Here is a 20248-nt window from a genome sequence, read left to right on the forward strand (position 1 = left end):
CATATGTAGGATAATTAACTACTGCAAAATTAAAAGTCTCAGAATGGTAGCATATGGGTTTACCATATTGAATCAACACTGCTCCCATGGCATAATCACTGACATCTATTTTGATATCAAATGGTTGTTGAAGATTTGGCAATGCTAGTACTGGTGTTGTACTAATTTTTTCTTTCAAGGTGTCGAAGGCTTTCTGTTGTTTGCCTCCCCACTGAAACACCTTGTTCAATCCTGTGAATGCATGTAAGAGAGCTGCAATTAAGGAAAAGTTAGCAATGAACTTTCTCCAATATTGTGCTACCCCTAGGAAGCTTCTAACTTCTGTAGCAGACTTTGGCTTAGGCCAGTTTACAATCACTGCAACCTTAGAGGGATCTATCTTCAGTTCACCACCCCCTACAATATGACCCAAATAATTCAAATATGTTTTACCAAATTCACATTTTGATGATTTAACGTAGAGATTTTCTTGCTTCAAAACGTCTAGAGTCTGTTTTACATGCTTTAAATGTTCTTCCCATGTTTTAATGAATACAAGAATGTCATCCAAATATACAATTACAAAATCATCAATGAAAGGCTTGAGTACATCATTCATTACTCTCATGAAAGCGGCAGGAGCATTAGTTAAGCCAAAAGGCATAACTAGCCATTCATACAACCCTTGCTTTGTTTTGAAAGCAGTCTTCCATTCATCTTGCTCTGCTACTCTAACCTAATGGTAACCACTACATAGGTCCAACTTGGAAAAGTAAACAACCTCTTTCAGCTAATCCAATAGATCATCTATGCGAGGAAGGGGATAATGATTCTTGATCATTATTTTATTCAATGCTCCGTAATCAATGCACATCCTCCACAAACCGTCCTTCTTTCTCACCAACACAATTGGAGATCTGCATGGTGATGTTCTTGGCCTTATGAAACCTTTCTCGAGCAGCTCCTGTACCTTCTTCTTGATTTCTGCATTCTCTAAAGCGGATAAGCTATACATTCCGATGTTAGGCAATGGACCATCTTGCTGCAAATTAATATCATGTACAATTTCCCTTTTTGGTGGCAGACCTTTAGGTTCTTGAAATAATATATCATATTCTGAAACAACTTTTTCTAATCAGCATGCTGTTTAGCATCACAGCCCTCAAATATATTGATTTTTTCAAGTTTCTTTTCCTTTAAAACCATAAGTAAAAATTGCTTGCATGAATTTACAATCCTTTTCATCTGCCCTTAGTTTATGAGAGTATAATTATTTTTTAGTTTGTGACTTTTTACAATATATTCTATTCCATCTTTAACAAGTTGATACTTATTTTCTACTCTATAGAAAATTTCTTTTCTATCATACAAGTAAGGACTCCCTAAAAAAATCCCACGTATATCCAAGGGAATTACATCTAACTCAACCTCATCTACAAATGTTGAACCAATGGCAAACCTAAGTTTACATTGTCTAGTCACTTGTAGCTTTGCTTTATCACATAACCAACCTAATGGATATGGCTTCTTGTGAGGTGTGGTTAGTAATCCCAGTTTCTTTACAATTGCTTCAGAAATTAAGTTTACTTGTGAGCCACTATCAAACAAAGTATCAATCTTTTGATGCTTGGAAATAACTCTAATATGGAAAAGCTCATGTCTTCTTCTCTCATTTTCTTCACTATCAATAGTTTGGCCATAATTACTAGAAGATGCTTTAGAATTTTTACCTTGTATACCTGTGGTTGTGATGGTTGTTTCATCACTTGAGTCTGACCCTAAATCTTTTTGAACAGCAGCATCAAATTTCTTCTTCTTGCCATCGAACTTCTTGGGTTTCAGCTTCGGATGCAAAGACTAGCAATGTTCATCATCATGTCCATCCTTCTTGCAGTGAGTGCATGAAGGTTTGGCATTTTGTACAGTATTGGCCGTCCTCTCTTTCCATTTCTGCTTCCTCTTTTCCTTGTTCTTGTTTGCAATGGGTTTGGATGGTCCCCCAATCTCTGGGTTCACATTCTTGCCTCTAGCCTCTAGATGGGTAGCTTGAATAGATACTTCATCTATGCTAGTAGGGTTAAACATGAGAATGGTGTGTATCAAATAACTATGTAGACCACCCATATACTTCAGCAAAGTTTCAGGTGAGTCTAAAGAAATGCCTAGAATCAAAGCTCTTTTTCTAAACTCTATTGAGAATGGAGCATGATCGTTTAGAGGTCTTTGTTTCAGCCGGATGTATACCCCAAGAAGTTTGTACGCCCCTCCATGCGGAGGGGTGTGGGGGGGGACTTGCCCCCCACGCAGGGGTCTGGGGGCCAGTGGTCTCCTGGTAGGGGTTTGAGGGTAGCGCCCCCGAAGCTAAAAACAGATGTAAAATTGCATTGTAAAAGTATAGTAATTTCTAGTCAATACAGGTCGTTCATTAGGCGGATGATCTGATGGTAGAACTTATGTTTGGTTTAGGGTTTTTTTCCCTAGAAGGAAACCCCTCTCTTTGTATGAGGGCATTGTATTCGAGGCTGTGTAATAGACATGTATTCTGAGTGAGAAATAGAGAGGTGAGACTATGAGAGAAAACATAGGATATTACAGTGGATTTGCTATAGGTTGTGTCTCTTCATTTTTCTAGATAATAGAAAGGAAGGACTGGCTGTTCAGGGTGGACGTAGCCCAAACTGGGTGAACCACGTATATCTGTGTCTCTCTTGTTTTATGCATTTTCTGTGTTTATATTTCTGCAATATTTTATGTGTTCCATTTCTCCTTAATATATAGTTTTCTAACAACTGGTATCAGAGCCGAAGGTCTATTTGGCTGATATACTTGCAGGAAAGAAGGGTTCCTCGTTCGAGTGGGAGCAATGGTGGAAGATGGTAAGTTTAGGGTTGAGAAATTTAATGGCCAAAACTTCTCGCTGTGGAAGATGCAGATGGAATATTATCTATATTATAAAGATATATACCTACCATTAGGCGGAAAAACAAAGATGACGAAAGGTATGACAGATGAAGAATGGAACCTTCTCGATAGAAAGGCACTCGGAATAGTACAGTTGTGCCTCGCAGCATCGGTCTGGAAGATGGTAAGTTTAGGGTTGAGAAATTTAATGGCCAAAACCTCTCGCTGTGGAAGATGCAGATGGAAGATTATCTATATTAGAAAGATCTATACCTACCATTAGGCGGAAAAACAAAGATGACGAAAGGTATGACAGATGAAGAATGGAACCTTCTCGATAGAAAGGCACTCGAAACAGTACAGTTGTGCCTCGCAGCATCAGTCTCCTTCAACATTTCGAAGGAAACAATGACAGAGGGTTTGATTAAGGCATTGGATAAACTATATGAAAAACCCTCGGCCTCAAACAAGGTATTTCTTATGAAACGGTTATTTAATATGAAGATGTCGGAAGGTGGATCTATTGCAGACCATTTAAATGATTTTAATACTGTTACAAGTCTGTTATGTTCTGTAGGGGTAAAATTTGATGATGAAGTTAGAGGTTTGTTATTCTTGTGCTCATTTCCAGAAAGTTGGAATGGTTTAGTAATGACCATTAGTAACTTTGTTTCTGGATCTAGTACTTTAAAGTTTGATGATGTTGTCGGTGCTATCCTTAGCGAGGAAATGCGATAGAAAATCTCTGGTGAGACATCGGGTAATGATTTGAATGCATAGTCTAGGGGAAGAAAAATGGAAAGAGGAAAGAGCTCGGGATATCGCAGTAAATCAAGGAAAGGCAGATCTAAGTCCAGATCAGGGATAGTGTTCTGGAAATGCGGAAAGAAAGGATACCTAAAGAAAGACTGTAGATCTTGGAAGGGAAAAGAAGGAGATGCACAGCAAGAAAACAATCATGAAGCAAATGTGACAGGTGAGGTGTTACAAGATTCTTTGAGTCTTTCTTTCGAAAATATTATTGATTCCTGGGTGGTAGATTCAGGGGCCTCATTCCATGCCACACCTAATAAGAAATACTTTCATGACTATGTTCAAGGAGATTTTGGACAAGTTCATTTGGGTGATGATAAACCCTATAAAATTGTTGGAATGGGTAAGGTTCTTGTAAAACAATAGAATGGAAACCAATGGCTACTAAAGGAGTAAGGCATATTCCAGATCTAAAGAAAAATATGATTTCAACAGGGCAGTTAGGCAGTGAAGGTTGTGTGACAACTTTAACAGATAAAGCTTGGAAGGTCACCAAAGGAGCCCTGGTAATAGAAAAAGGTGAAAAGGTTGGTACATTGTATTTATGCAATGGTATTTCTAACTCTGTTAATGCTTTAACTTCCAAAGAAGCAGATGCAACATTATGGCATCATAGGCTCAGACACATGAGTGAAAAGGGGATGAAGATTATTCACTCAAGGAATTTGTTGCCGGGTTTGAAGAATGTTGATTTGGACTTCTGTGAGAATTGCATTTATGGAAAACAGAAGAGAGTCAGATTTCTGAGAGTTGGGAAAGAAAAGAAGAGTAAAAAATTAGAGCTTGTGCATACAGATTTATTGGGACCTGCTGAGGTATCATTTCTCAGTGGCTCTTGTTACTATGTTACTTTTATTGATGATGCAACTAGAAAAACTTAGATTTATTGTATTAAGAATAAATCTGATGTATTTGATACTTTCAAGAAATGGAAAGCTTTGGTTGGGATTGAGACAGGAAAGAAATTGAAGTGTCATAGATCAGACAATGGATGTGAATATTGTAGCAAAGAGTTTGATAGGTACTGTTCAGAGCATGGAATTCGCAAATAGAAGACAGTTCCAAGAACACCACAAGAAAATGGTTTGTCAGAAAGAATGAACAAAACAAACATGGAGCGTGCAAGGTGCATGAGATTGCATGTAGGATTGCCTTTACAGTTTTGGGCAGATGATGTAGATACTGTTGTTTATCTAATAAATAGAGGGCCTTCAAGTTCCTTGGATGGTGGTGTTCTAGAGGAACCATGGACAGGTAAAAAGGTAAACTAATATTTTTTAAAGCCTTTTGGTTGTGAGGCCTTTGTCCATATTGATAAAGAAAATAGAACAAAGCTTGAGGCAAAGTCAAAGAAATGTACCTTTATTAGATATGGTGTTAATGATTTTGCTTATCTCTTATATGATTACGAAAATCACAAAATCATTAGGAGCAGATATGTAATATTCAATGAGAATGTCTTGTATAAGAATTAGTTGCAGGAAAAGAAACAGGAAAACGAAAACAAGGAATACACAGTTCTTGATGAAATCACTGAAAAAGTAAAGATGCCTGAAAATAATAATAATCAACAACCACCACAACAGCAACAGGCACCCAAAACACCTGAAAGTGGTGTTAGAAGATCTACCAAGATAAGTAGACCCCCTGAACGATACTCTCCTTCATTATATTATTTATTGTTGACTAATTCTGGTGAACCCGAATGTTATGAAGAAGCAATGTAGGTTGAAAGTAGGAAGAAGTGGGAGGTAGCCATGGAAGAAGAGATGGACTCCTTAATGCATAACTAGACTTGGGACTTAGTCAGGTTTCTTGCAGGAAAAACTACATTGAAGAATAAATGGGTTTATAGGTTGAAGGAAGAAGATGGAGGAAAACAGAGATACAAAGCTAGACTTGTGGTGAAGGGGTTTTCATAGAAGAAAGGTATTGATTTTGATGAAATATTTTCTCCTGTTGTTAAAATGACTTTAATCAGAACTATTCTAAGTCTAGTAGCAGCTGAAGATTTTCATCTTGAGCAGTTAGATGTAATGACAACCTTTCTCCATGGGGATTTGGAGGAAGAGATATATATGCAGTAGCCACAAGGATATGAAGTGAAAGGGAAGGAGAAACTAGTGTGCAAGTTGAAGAAGAGCTTGTATGGCTTAAAACAGGCTCCAAGGCAGTGGTATCTAAAATTTGATGAGTTTATGTTTGAACAAGGTTATACTAGATGTCACTCTGATCATTGTGTTTATCTGAAAAAGAAAAATGATGGTAGCTATATTATATTGTTATTGTATGTAGATGACATGCTTGTTACAGGGTCTAACATGCAGGAAATAAATGTGCTCAAAAGAAAATTGGCAAATTCATTTGCAATGAAGGATTTTGGAGCTGCAAAACAAAACCTTGGTATGAGAATAATTAGAGATAGGAAAAATCGTAAATTAACATTGTCTCAGAATGAGTAGATTCAAAAGGTGTTGAAAATATTTAATATGCACAATGAAAAACCAGTTAGTACACCTTTTTTCTAGCCATTTCAAACTTAGTAAGGAAATGTGCCCAAAGACCCAAGAAGACATGGATTAAATGTCTAAAGTTCCATATGCATCAGCAATTGGAAGCTTAATGTATGCAATGGTTTGCACAAGGCCTCATATTGCACATGTAGTGGGAGTTGTAAGCAGGTACATGAACAATCCAGGAAAGGAACATTGGATGGCAGTGAAATGGATCCTCAAATATTTGAAAGGTACCACAAATCAAGCATTATGCTTTGGTGGTTCAAACATTTCTCTATAGGGATATGTTGATGCAGATATGGCAGGTGATAGAGATAACAGGAGGAGCACTACAAGATATGTATTTGCTATTGGTGGAACAACTATCAGTTGGGTTTAAAAAATGCAAAGTGTTGTTGCACTTTCAACAACAGAAGCAGAGTATGTTGCTGCTACAGAGGCTAATAAAGAAATGATTTGGTTAAAAAGGTTTATGGGTGAATTGGGTAAGAAGCATGATATGGGCATGTTATATAGTGATAGCTAAAGTGCCATTCATCTTGCAAAGAACTTAGCATTTCATTCCAGGACTAAACACATACAGCTCAAGTACCATTTCATACGATTAGTGTTGGAAGATGGAGAGTTGAAGCTGGAAAAGATACACACTAGCCAGAATCCTGCAGATATGCTAACAAAAATTGTAACCAGGGAGAAACTGAGAATATGCTCACTTTCAATTGGTCTTCAAGGATGATGATGAAGATGAGAAACAACCAGGTCCAAAGAGGAGTCATTGTCAAGAAAATGAAGCAACAGTGGAGTTGCTACAATCATTCTCCAAGTGGGAGATTGTTGAGTATGGAGCATGATTGTTTAGAGGTCTTTGTTTCAGTTGGATGTATACCCCAAGAATTTTGTACACCCCTCCACGCGCGGGGGTGCGGGGGCCAGCGGTCCCCCGGCAGGGGTTCGGGGGCAGTGCCCTCGAAGCTAAAAACAGATGTAAAATTGCCTTGTAAAAGTATAGTAATTTATATTCAATCCAGGCCGTTCATTAGGTCGATGATCTGACGGTAGAACTTATGTTTAGTTTAGGGTTTTTTGCCCTAGAAGGAAACCCCTCTCTTTGTATGAGGGAATTGTATTTGAGGCTGTGTAATAGACATGTATTCTGAGTGAGAAATAGAGAGGTGAGACTGTGAGAGAAAACAGAGGATATTACAACGGATCTGCTGTAGGTTGTGTCTCTTCATTTTGCTGGATAATAGAAAGGAAGGACTAGCTATTCGGGGTGGACGTAGCCCAAACTAGGTGAACCACATATATCTGTGTCTCTTTTGTTTTATGCGTTTTTTTTGTTTATATTTCTACAATATTTTATGTGTTCCATTTCTCCGTAATATATAATTTTCTAACAAACTATTGGGTGTAGCTTTGTACACTTTGCCCTTTCAATTGGCGAAGAGTTTGCCAACTCATCATAGCTTGCTGCATATAAGCTAGTGGATAGAATTGGTTTTCAATTGCAGAAACAAATTCACTCCAGACAGAAAGAATTTTACCATGCTTTTTCAAGTCAGCTTGTGTCCTGCCTTCCCACCATACCAAGGTAGTTCCTCCAAGGCGTAGGCTGGCCAGCTGAATTTTACTCCGGTCTGAGTCAATATTTTTCACCCTACAATACACATTAATATGCCTAATCCAGTTATCTAACTTATCTACATTTAGCTCTCCATCATATATTGGCAAATCAAATTTAACATCTAATTTAATCAAATATGTTTTCTTCTTTTTATTTTCAGGGCTATCAGGAGGTGTGGGAAGCTTTTCTTCTTTCCCTTTTCCTTTAGAATGGTCATTTATAAGAGATTCTTCTGTTCCCTTGTCTTGTTTGGAAGTGGAAGAATCTTCATTTCGACCTTTCTTAAATTCTCTATACATTTCGTCTACCATGGCTCTCATGGTCATGAAACTGTCCATGAACTGAGGGTCTAATTCCAAGGGAACTTCTTTTGACATTTTCCTCTTAGGATAGACTCTACCAATTTCTGGGTTAGTTTCAACCAATCCTCCTTCTCCTAATTCAAACTTTGATCTAGTTAGCATTCACAAACAGTCCAACACAAGCTTGTCTAACCTTGGCAACCTAAAGCTCTGATACCACGTGATCTGAAAATGAGATCTAAGATAATTAATAAGGTATTATAGACTTATGTGCATGGATTAGTCTATGTCATTATATGCAATGGATCGATAAGATTGTGAAATGCACAAACAATGAAGCAGTAATAGATAACACATGACACAAAAGTTTAATAAGGAGTTCACCCAATACTCCTGGTCCATCCTTCAGTGGTGGCCTCTCTATTATGTCTTCAAGCAGAGTTTTGTTTACAACAATGAGCTCAATTTGAGCTTCACACACAATAGAATACATCAATAAGAGTTTACTTGAACCTCTCAAGTTCTCTATGAGTACACAAACTCCCCTAATTCTCTCTGTCCCAACTCTGTCTCGACATTTGCCTGAATACTGCCCTCTCCCCATTATGCTCTCTATCTATGGCTTTACAGCCAAAAAATGCATTGCCTATTCATTTCACGGTCATGTCTCTCGGCCTCCCCGGCCTCTTGAACACTTTGAATCCCTCTCCAACGTTATACAATCATTTCTCAACGTATGGAGAAGAGGTGGCCACCCATTCCGTAGCTCTAGAGTGCTTCACGCCCCTAAAATGCCTGTAACAGTCACGCCGTGTTTTACAGTGAAAACACAATTTAATAGAGATAAACTGCCCAAAACATGATATGTTGGACTTTAAATTGCTTTAAATATGGTTCAATCCCTTATTGGGTCTTCCTATCGGTCGCCATCGCATCTCGAAAAGGCTCCGTCCCTTTGTGTTTTGGAAAGACACAAAAATTGAAAAAATACATTGAAATGGCCCTGTTACGGACTTGAAATTATATCAAATTTCCTTTAGAATGCTATCGGGTCCCGTTGTCGCATGGTGTATTGATATTGGCCCCTCTGCATACTTCTGATGCAATATATTGCAATCACTCATCGTAAGAACCCTTTTGCCATTGTAAGCGCTTTCGCAGTCCCCCAATAGCAATCTGGCGATGTAATATGGGTCGTTGAGCTGCGCGCTTGATCGAAGGTCCATATTAACTCCGCCAATCGTCGTCGCCATATACGTATGTTAAGCGCCGATATCGTTGTTCGTGATCACAACTCTTGAGTATATCTTGTCAATCTCTACTGAAGGTTTCTGCCGATTGCAATTATCGATCTGATCTGGACCATTGATCGGCCAGATCGGAGGGCTACTGTGCATCACTAGTTTTGCCTCCAATTACTCTATTTTTTTGTTGATTTCACAGGTTTTGGGCTGCCCGATAGTGTTTTTCCGCTCGGCTAAGGGTGTCCCTCTTATGATGATTTCAATCTTTTAAGGGATTTCTGGCTTTGGCATGCTTTTTAATAGATTCGTGAAGACTTAGAGGGAATTCTTGGATCCATTTGGATCAGTGTATTCAGTTTGATCCATGCTTCCAGCCATGGATCAAACCAAATATATCGACGTACTTCATTTTCAGCTTATTTTAGTAAACAATTTTAATATTTTAGTTTTACTTAGTTCAGAAAAAGCGCCTGCACACTTGTACAAGAACAATAGATTCGATTTGTAGGGGATAGAAAAAACATGTATCTCAAACTTCCCCAATGTTGTAATCAAATTTTTATATTAATATAAGCCTGATGTTCTCTTGATCTTTTATTGTAAGTTTCTTCAGTAGCTAATGGGTTGTGAGTGAAGGAGGGCCCCATTTACTCACAACTCCTGTAGCTATAAAGGTGTTCTTAATTAAGTTTCTTTCCATGTGTTAATGACAGATGTATGCACAGTTACATTCCTCTTCATTGATTCATAGCAACACATTCTTTTAATTATTAATGATTGGGTTATTGCATGAATTTTTCTAATTTGATTAAATTTTAGACTAAGTTATGCAATTCATGCCCTGATTTACATTGTGAGGTTGAGTTTGGATGAGTGGAGATGAGTTTGATTTAACTGTTGTTGTTTGGTTGTATATCTTTTCTTGATCTACATCAACAATTTTAGGTGTTGTAGAGAGATGAGCTATCTACTCCATAGCCTTTGTTTCTAAATGCCGAGAGAGAAGAGAGATTTGGAATTGTGTGTGGTTTTCTATGCTTTGAAGTATCAATTTGCATATATTTTTATTCAACCTCACAAGGTTACGATTACCCCTGGTTGATAATTAATTAGTGTAAAATTATAAGTTTATAGTTTGCACCAACATTTTGGCACCATTGTCAGGGAGGTGCTAAGGGTTTATGCTAAATTAATTTAGTATGATTTCTTTTCTTTTTTTAACATTTTTCAGGATATGGGGAGTCAAATAAGGAAGAGGAACCAGTTACATTCGAATTTCCTATCAAAGATTCTGTTGGAGCCAGTCAGATGAAAAACATTCCTCCCTCTACCTTGCCTAATTTTCGTGGTACCTCTAGTGAAGATCCTGATGCATTCTTATTTGAGTTTGATGTATTGTGTAGGAGCTATGATTATTCTTCAAATGCTCAAAATTTGAATTTGTTTCCTACCACATTAAAATATGCAGCCCTCAGGTGGTTTATGGGATTGAGTGAAAACTCCATTTCAACATGGGATGACATGAAGAAGGTATTCTTGAGAAAGTATCAGGATTACTGTAAAACCAGGGACATCAGAGAAGAAATATTTGGCATGACCCAAAAGGAGGAGGAAAGCCTAGAGGACTTCCTGGAAAGATTCCAGTACAATTTGCAAAGATCCAAGATGAACTAGTTGAACAAAGAAACCTTGAGAACAATTTTGCTAAGGGAAATAAGACCGGAATCTCTGGAGGTTTTGAACTTGATGGGAGCAAGTGATGTATCAAAATTGAGTTATGATGATGTGTGCAAGTTGTGTCGATGATATTTGAGGGGAAATTCTAAGGTTGGGAGAGGATCAAGAGATACTTCTTCTAGGTTCATCAAACCAGTTGCAGGGGTTGGAGTAACCAGAGCTGAAATGGGTAACTTATTTGAAAATTTTAAAACAGACATTCTTAGTACTTTGTCCTCACAGTTGGATGTTTTGCAGGCTAAGAAGAAGCAGGAGGAAGTGGAAAAAGCCCTGGCTGTGTTCTGCTCCAAGTGTAGGAAGAAACATCCCTTGAGGGAGTGTCTTGCAACCAGCATAGAGGTATGTCAAATCTGTGAAGCTGATCATTCTACTGATAAATGTCCTTCTCTTCTAGAGGTTAAAGAAGCATACTTAGCAGATCAAGAAGTTGTCAGTGCACTTTATGCAATGACACCTCAAAGTCCATGGCCACCACATCCTACAAGTATGTCACAACATTTTCAATTTCCTTATGCCCAGAATCAGATGTGTAATTTTCCAATGTTCTGGCAGTGCTGGACTCCGCAACAATCTTGGTAGGGGAATTTTCCTTACCCTACTGCACTAAAGTATCCCACTCAAAAGTTTTATCCACCACAACCCATGGCACAACAAATGTTTCAACCTCAACAACAACAACTTCAGTTGCCTACCCCACCAAATCAACCACGTCCCACACAACTTCCTGCCCAGCCAGTATCCAACCCCAATAATAAATCCATCCAACCTACTCACAATATTGGAGTGGCCACTTATCCTACTTATCCCACTTATCCTACCTATTACATCGCACCCCAGCCTCTGTAGGAAATTTATGTACCTGTGCTGTAGGAAATCAAACTAAGGTAAAGAAAAGTGGTGACCCAACCAAGAAAGATTGAAAATATTATAGAGGAAGATACCCCTAATACACCTGAAACAGAAAACATACCATAAATAGTAGAACAAAACATTTTAAAATCACAAGAACCTTCCTCATCTCAAATTTTCCAGCCTCCTTTTCTAGGGAGGTTAGAGATGAAAGAAATAATGAAACAACCCGAGTTTGATCTAGTGTCAGAACTAAGAAATGTATGCATCAATATTCCTTTACTGCAAGCGATCAAGGACATCCCAATTTACGCTAAAACAATTATGGAAATATGCACCAAAAATCCAGGGAGACAAAAGAAAGAACCCTCTACAATCCAAGTAGGTGGAAAACTTGCAAGCCTTATGTCTACCGGATTTTCCACTGAAAAATATGTAGACCTTGGAATCCTTGTGGTTACCACCTTCATCAATGGATACCCAATAAGAAATACTTTAATTGATTTAGGTGCAGCCATTAATGTAATGACGATGGAAACATTGTCCCATATAGGATCCTTTGACTTGCTTCCTACCCCTACTGTGTTAGAATTAGCAGACAGATCTAAGGTCAAGATAGAAGGTGTATTGGAAGACATTGTCATTTCATTATATTCTTAGGAATATCCTGCAGATTTTTATGTTCTTTAGCCTAAGACCAGTTTGGGAGGGCACCCTTTGATCTTGGGGAGACCTTGGTTGGCCACAACAGATGCCTTCATAGGGTGTAGGTCAGGAAACATGACCATCACTCATGGGGCTGAAACTAAACACATCAATCTATATCCCCCTGCTAAACCCCTCTTAAAATCAGAAAATACTCATTGGGTTGATGAAGAACATAATTCAGAAATTACCCATCCAGTTTTGACAATAGCCCAAGCCATGAGCCTTAAAGAAAGCACTGAGGAAAATCTGATCAATTGCTATATTTTGAACCCTGATTTTTCCCAGCATTTAGAGGGGCAGTCAAGTCATGAGACAAATGTCATTGCTGATCTGCTAGAACAAAAATTTCAAGAACATGGTACAATAACTGAATTAAATTTAACCCTCCTATCTGCATTTCCTGCATGTTCAATGACTGAATGTGGAGGCAAGGTAATTGAGATCTCTCCCAGAAAAACTTTAAATATCAATTCTGCCTTAACTCATGAACAGGAAAATCAATTAAGTCAGACATTGAAAGACTTTTTAGACACATTTTCTTGGGAATATACGGATATGAGGGGCATTCACCCAGACACTTGCATTCATCATATTTATATAGAAGGAAATGCCAAGCCTGTAAGGCAACCACAAAGAAGAATGAATCCTGCTTTAAGAGAAATTGTAAAAGATGAACTTCAGAAACTATTAAACGTAGGGTTCATTTATCCTATTTCAGACAACCAGTGGGTATCTCCATTGGTTATCATCCCTAAGAAGAATGGAAAATGGCAAGTGTGTGTAGATTACAAGGAACTAAATAAAGCCACATTAAAAGACCATTTTCCCTTGCCTTTTATAGATCAAGTGTTGGACACCTTAGTAGGGAAGAAGTACTTTTCTTTCTTAGATGGGTTCAGTGGGTACAACCAAATCAAGATAGCTCCAGAGGACCAGGATAAAACAACATTCACATGTCCCTGGGGTACTTACGCATATAAGGTATTACCATTTGGTCTATGCAACACACCAGCCACATTTCAAAGGGAAATACTTGGTATTTTTTCTGATATTTTACATGATTGCGTAGAGGTTTACATGGATGATTTCATGGTAATGGGTGATAGTTTTGAAGAGGATTTACTTAATCTTAGAAATTTTTTCAAAAGATGTAGAGAGACTAATATTTCATTAAGTAATGAAAAATGTTTTATGATCATGATTGAAGGAATTGTTTTGGGTCATCATGTTTCTGCTGCAGGAATTAAATTTGGTCGGGGCAAAAATTGAAATGATTGTGAAGATGCCTCCACCAAATAGCCAAAAGGGAGTCTGAAGTTTCCTTGGAAATGCAGGTTACTACAGAAGAATTATTGAAACTTTTACCAAGGTAGCCTCGCCACTGTTTAAATTATTAACAAAAGAATCTGAATTTCATTGGAATGATGAGTGTCAAACTGCATTTGACGCACTCAAGGATAAGATTTCTTCAACACCTGTCTTGAGAGGGCTGTCAGGCCAGGCAGTAACTCCATAAGGAAAAATGATTCATCCGTGTTATTCCATCAGGTAGGTCGTATTATATACATGAGGGAGAGACTGTTCAGTTCATCTCCCGATGACTATTCATATTTCTAATTTATTTATTTACATAAATTCACCCAATCACAAGGATTAGGTGTCAACATTGCCCCCCTTAATCTGAAGGGATGTTGGTGAGTCCAAGCATCATTCTAAATCGTTCAAGCTTTTCTCTTCCAAGCGCTTTGGTTAAGATGTCTGCAATTTGCTCATTTGTGGAACAATGACGGAGATGGATTGTTTTGGCCTCAACATGATGTCGAATCAGATGATATTTAGTATTGATGTGCTTCGTTCGATCATGGAACTTTGGGTTCTTGGCCAACTTTATTGCAGAGGTATTGTCAATCATGAGTGGAGTCGATTGTACTTGTTTAACCTGCAAATCTTCAAGAATTTTCCTGAGCCACACAATTTATTTTGTTGCAACAGCTGCTGCCACGTATTTTGCTTCTGTTGTGGAATCTTCTAGAACTAATTGTTTTGCGTGATCTTCAGGAGACAGCTCCTGATCCAAGACTCATAGCATATCCTAAATTTGATACCCCGGTTTCTTTGTCTCCATCGAAGTCTGAATCAGAGTATCCAATCAAACTGAAGTCGTCCACCTGTGTATACTTGATTCCAAAGTCTTGAGTTCCCTTCAGGTACCTTAGAACTCTTTTTGCAGTAGACCAATGTCCCTCACAAGGCTTTTGCATAAACCTGGAGAGGATTCCAACAGCAAACGAAATGTCTGGTCTGGTAGTAGTTAGGTAGTTGAGACTTCCTACAAGTTGTCTATACTTTGTTGCATCCTCAAATTCTTTTCCTTCAATAGATGTGAGCTTTAAGTTTTGTTCCATTGAAGTAGTAAGAGGATTGCACTTCGTCATGCCAAACCTGTTCAATAGATCTCCAATGTATTTCTTTTGAGAAAGAAATATGGACTTTGGATGTTGGGTTACTTCAATGCCAAGATAGTAATGAACATAGCCCAAATTAGTCATTTCAAAACATTTCCCCAATTCCTTCTTTATGGATGCAATGTAGCTTTCATTGTTCCCTATCATCAAAAGATCATCTACATATACCACAAGATATACAATTGTTTTGCCAACTTTCTTGACAAAAAAAGTTGCATCATCAAGATCAAAATGTTTGAAATTGAGTTTCAGAAGATGCTCAGTTAGTTTTTCATACCAGGCTCGCAGTGCTTGTTTGAGGCATACAAGGACTTCACAAGTTTTCATACTTTATGTTCATTTCCTTTCATAGCAAATCCTTCAGGCTGGGACATAACAACATTCTCTTTTAGATCTCCCTTCAAGAAAGCAGTTTTTACATCCATTTGATGGACTTTCCAACCGTTCTGAGCTGCTAGTGCAAAGTGTCCGGATGGTAGCCCATTTTTCTGTGGGGACAAAAGTATCCTCATAATCGACCCCTTCCTTCTGTGCAAAACCTTTTTCCACAATCCTAGATTTGTGCTTGTCAAGTGAGCTATCAACTTTATACTTGTTCTTGTAGACCCACTTGCAGCCAATTGGTTTGGATCCTAATGGAGGATCAACTAGCTTCCAAGTGTCGTTATTTATGAGGGCATCATACTCCTTTTGCATCGCTTCTTTCCATTCATCATGAGAAGAAGATTCTTTGAAGGAAGTTGGTTCAAAATCTGTAGACGAGTTCAATTCACAATCATAAGAAACATCCATATCAACAGGTGAATTAGAGTCATCTACATCACCTCCATTTTGCCGGTTTGAATTTCTGGTTCCTGTCTTTCCAACTTCATCAGGATGAACACTTTCAAGTGTCTTTGTCACCTACTTTGGGGGACCTTTTTTAGATGGTCTAGGCTGCTCCGTTGATTGAGCTGGGACTGAATCAAGATTGAGTCTCCCAATTCTATCAATTACATCACTTAAAACATCATCCGTTTTTGGAGTTTCATGTGGGGGAGAGTGTTCTTCAAAAGAAGATTCCACATGTTGATATAGTATAGGAATCCCCCCTTCAAGATGTGGAATTTGATTATCAAATTCTTGAAATGATTTTGCTTTTGCGAATCTATCCAAGCGATCAAGTTGCCGCTCAACAACATTGTCAGTTTTGGATGATTCAAGGAAAATTACATCTCTAGATACAACAAAATTCTTATTTACTTCATCATAGAGGCGGTATGCTTTGGAGGTGTTTGAATACCCCAGAAAGATACACTTACGACTTCTAGCACCAAGTTTGTTTCTATGTACCTTTGGTATCAAGGCATAACAGGTGGAACCAAAGACCCTGAGATGCTTTACCGAAGGAACATGTCCATACCACATTTCATATGGAGTCTTGTTTCTTATAGCATTAGATGGACATCTATTCTTTATATATGCAACACATAGAACAGCATCAGCCCAAAACATTATCTTTACATTTTTGAAGAAGAGCATGGATCGTACCATATTTAAGATTGTCCTATTCATTCTTTTAGCTACACCATTCTATTGGGGATTATAAGGCACAGTTGTTTGATGTTTGATCCCATCTTGGCGAAGATAGTTTTCAAATTCATTTGATGTGTATTCGTTTCCATTATCAGTGCGAATAGACCCAATATGAGATTGTGCATCATTTTCAATCCATTTATGAAAATTCTTGAATGTTTGAAAAGCATCAGATTTGTTCTTCAATAAATAAACCCAACACATTCTGGTGTAGTCATCAATAAATGTCATGATATATTTATTTCCATTTGTAGAAGGAACAGGCATTGGACCACATAAATCTGAATGAATGAGTTCAAGTTTTCTATGTGCTCTTGAATGTGAATGACGCACATTCACATTTCCACTGATTCCATCGATTCAGCTATAGGGGCAATATTGGGCCAAAAGTAAAACCTCATAACCCACGCTATTTATTTTGTTAGTAAAATTTTGACTCCTGCTAAATTTAATTATACTGTAATTGAGAAATAATTCCTTGTTGTGGTTTATGCTATTAATAACTTTAGACATTACATCACTGGCTACGAATTTGTTGTACATATCGATCATTATGTTAATCAATATCTCCTGAATAAACCAATTACTAATGGAAGAATTACTAAATGGATTTTTTTCTGCAGGAATTTGACATCACACTGTTGGATAGGTCAGGGAGAGAAAATCAGGTAGCTTATTTCATTTCTAAGCTCAATCATGAAGACGAGGATGTTCCTATTAATGATAGCTTCCCATATGAGAACTTGTTTTCCATTTCGTTTAAATCAACTTGGTTTGCAGATATGGCTAATTATCTTACTATAGGGAAGTTACCACCTTACTTCTCATCTAATCTAAAAAAGAAAATTATTAGAAAAAGTGTTGATTACTCTTGGATAAAAGGAGACCTCTTTTTCACTAGACCTGATCTGATTATTCACAGGTGTGTCAGAGAGGACGAGATATATGACATCTTGAGAGCTTTCCACGATGAACCTTATGGAGGGAACTTTGCAGACAAGCGAATAGCCTATAAAATCCTCTACTCAAGATACTATTGGCCAAGTCTTTTTAAAGATGCAAAGGAGTATTTTCTTAAATGTGATAGTTGCTAAAGAATAGGGTGACCTGTTCAAGAAGATGAAATGCCTTTGTAGCCACAAGTTCTCATAGAACCATTCAAGAGGTGGGATCTTGACTTTGTAGGCCCCATTAATCCCATGTCCAAAGGTAAGAAGTATATTTTAGTGTGTACTGATTATGTTATGAAGTGGGTGGAAGTGAGAGAAGTGCCTAGAGCTACGAAGAAAGTAGTGGTAGATTTTCTTTTTTCTGATATTTTTGTAAGATTTGGTGTACCAAGGGAAATTGTTACTAACCAAGGTACCTAGTTTGTATCAAAGCTTGTGCAGGGAATTGTGAAAAAATATCATATCACTCATCAGAAGTCCACCCCCTACCATCCACAGGCCAATGGGTAGGTGGAATCAACAAATAAGGTGTTGGAGACAATCCTGACTAAGACAGTGCAACTACATAAAAAGGATTGGTTTGATCGACTTCCCGAGGCCTTATGGGCCTACAGAATCACATGGAGAAACACTACTAGCTTCTCTCCATATGAATTGGTGTATGGAAAACAAGTTCTATTGCCAATTGAATTTCATATCAAAAATTTTAAGATGGCAACAAATTTGGGCATAGATCTCACTAAGGCACAACAACAGAGGATCCTACAGCTTAATGAACTAGACGAGATTAGGAAGGATGATTTTCATCATACTGACCTTATCCAGCAACAGAGGGCTAAATGGCATGACAAATACATTAAGAAGAAGCAGTTCAAGGAAGGAGACTGGGAATTGTTGTTCGATTCAAAATTCAATATTTTTAAAGGAAAATTTAACTCGCATTGGCTTGGTCTATATGTGATCAAGAAAGTCTTTTATAATGGATCTATTTGAGTCAAGATAATAGATGATGAAAATGTCACCTTCTTGGTAAATGGGCATAGAATCAAGTTGTATCAAAAGCCCTAGTCTAAGGAGGAATTTCTGGAGGAGATTGTGAAGAAGAAAGAGCTAGAAATGGTGGGTAAGGGGGTCATCACTTTCACTACCTCTTCTTGATTTTCTGCTCTAATAAATTGAGCTTACTTTGTTCCTTCTAATGATCAGTAAACCATGAGAGGAGTGTCTATTGGATACAGGTTTATTCCTTTTTTGGATCTAGTAGCCTATTTACGGGAAATGAACCCAATTGGAGTTTTCTTTTTAGCATTTCAGACTCTCTAAATTGAAATTTGGTGAGCATGAATTGCATTGGGCTCGTTAAAATTACAGGACAGTATATCCCTCGAGGTCCCCAAATAAATTTTGTTCATACCTTAATAAATTTTTTATTTTCTCATGTTGGATTGATGTGGGATTCGTTATGACCCCCCTTCCAACAATCTTGGCCCATCGACATCAGCACATTATCTGGGTTCAAGATCAGAGCTATGCGATGCCTTGAAGCCTATATACATCAATGAAAGGTTGTATCACCTACAACAATGGAGATTCATCAAGGCTCCTTGATTGCTGGATCCTTCAAGGGTTCGACAATAACTCATATATTCACACTTGTTTGGATGCATCAGTTGTACTTTGGTCCTCACTTTTATTATTGGTGATGGACCTCACGTTAGTTAACAATTGACCTCAATGGCTGGTAATCCAACGATATCACTGCAAATTCGACTTCGACACCTTTATTCATGTAGCAGTGAACTGTACAAGGTTAGGGAAAGATGGAGTCCAAGTCCTTTCAATCCTGTAGCCAGATCAAGACTAGTTAGCAATAAATGAGGCAACAACTTATGTTTTACAACAGCAGCAAATGAAGGAAATGTGTATTATTATCTTGTTAGAAATGTTATCATAATTCCTTCATAAGTCATGAATTCCTACAAAAGAATTTCTTGCAGCAATTATCAGTTGTTCCACTCCCAATGGATTATTCGTTCCTTTAAAACAATTCTAGCAAAACATCTCCTTAAGGAATCTCACAAGTAGTAAATCGATTTCTGAAGTCTTCAAGGTTACTCAAGACCTTGTAATCTCATGATCCTGTATATGATATGGTTTTAAAGTGGCTCATCATTCTGAGGCAAGTGCGTTCGTCATCTTCAGGTACCTGACGATGGGATGGTAAGTTAAGAAGGTAAGCTCGACGTCAATTTCTTGAGGTAAAAGGTAATGGTACGAGTTTTTTTTTTTAACTTTGCATTGTTATGAGTTACGATCACCCTTGTTTGAAAAGGAGGCTATGAACCATTCCATGTCACGATGCAAGGTCCCATTCCCAATAATCACCTCAAAGTGTACAATGATTACCTCTCCAATGAAGATCTCGCATAATGGATCATGATTTTTAATCATGATCACGTTCTGCGATATACGAATCAGGATTTTTAATCATGATCACGTTCTGCGGTATACAGGTTCACCCTTTTTCTTTCCTAATTGAGCCATTATCATTCCCATCGATCCTAAGATACCCCGCATGGCATGCA

The sequence above is a fragment of the Pinus tabuliformis genome, chromosome 4_1 (assembly GCF_031772625.1).
Source record: "Pinus tabuliformis cultivar Carrire ecotype Pingquan chromosome 4_1, CPIR1, whole genome shotgun sequence".
Classification (NCBI taxonomy): Eukaryota; Viridiplantae; Streptophyta; class Pinopsida; order Pinales; family Pinaceae; genus Pinus; species Pinus tabuliformis.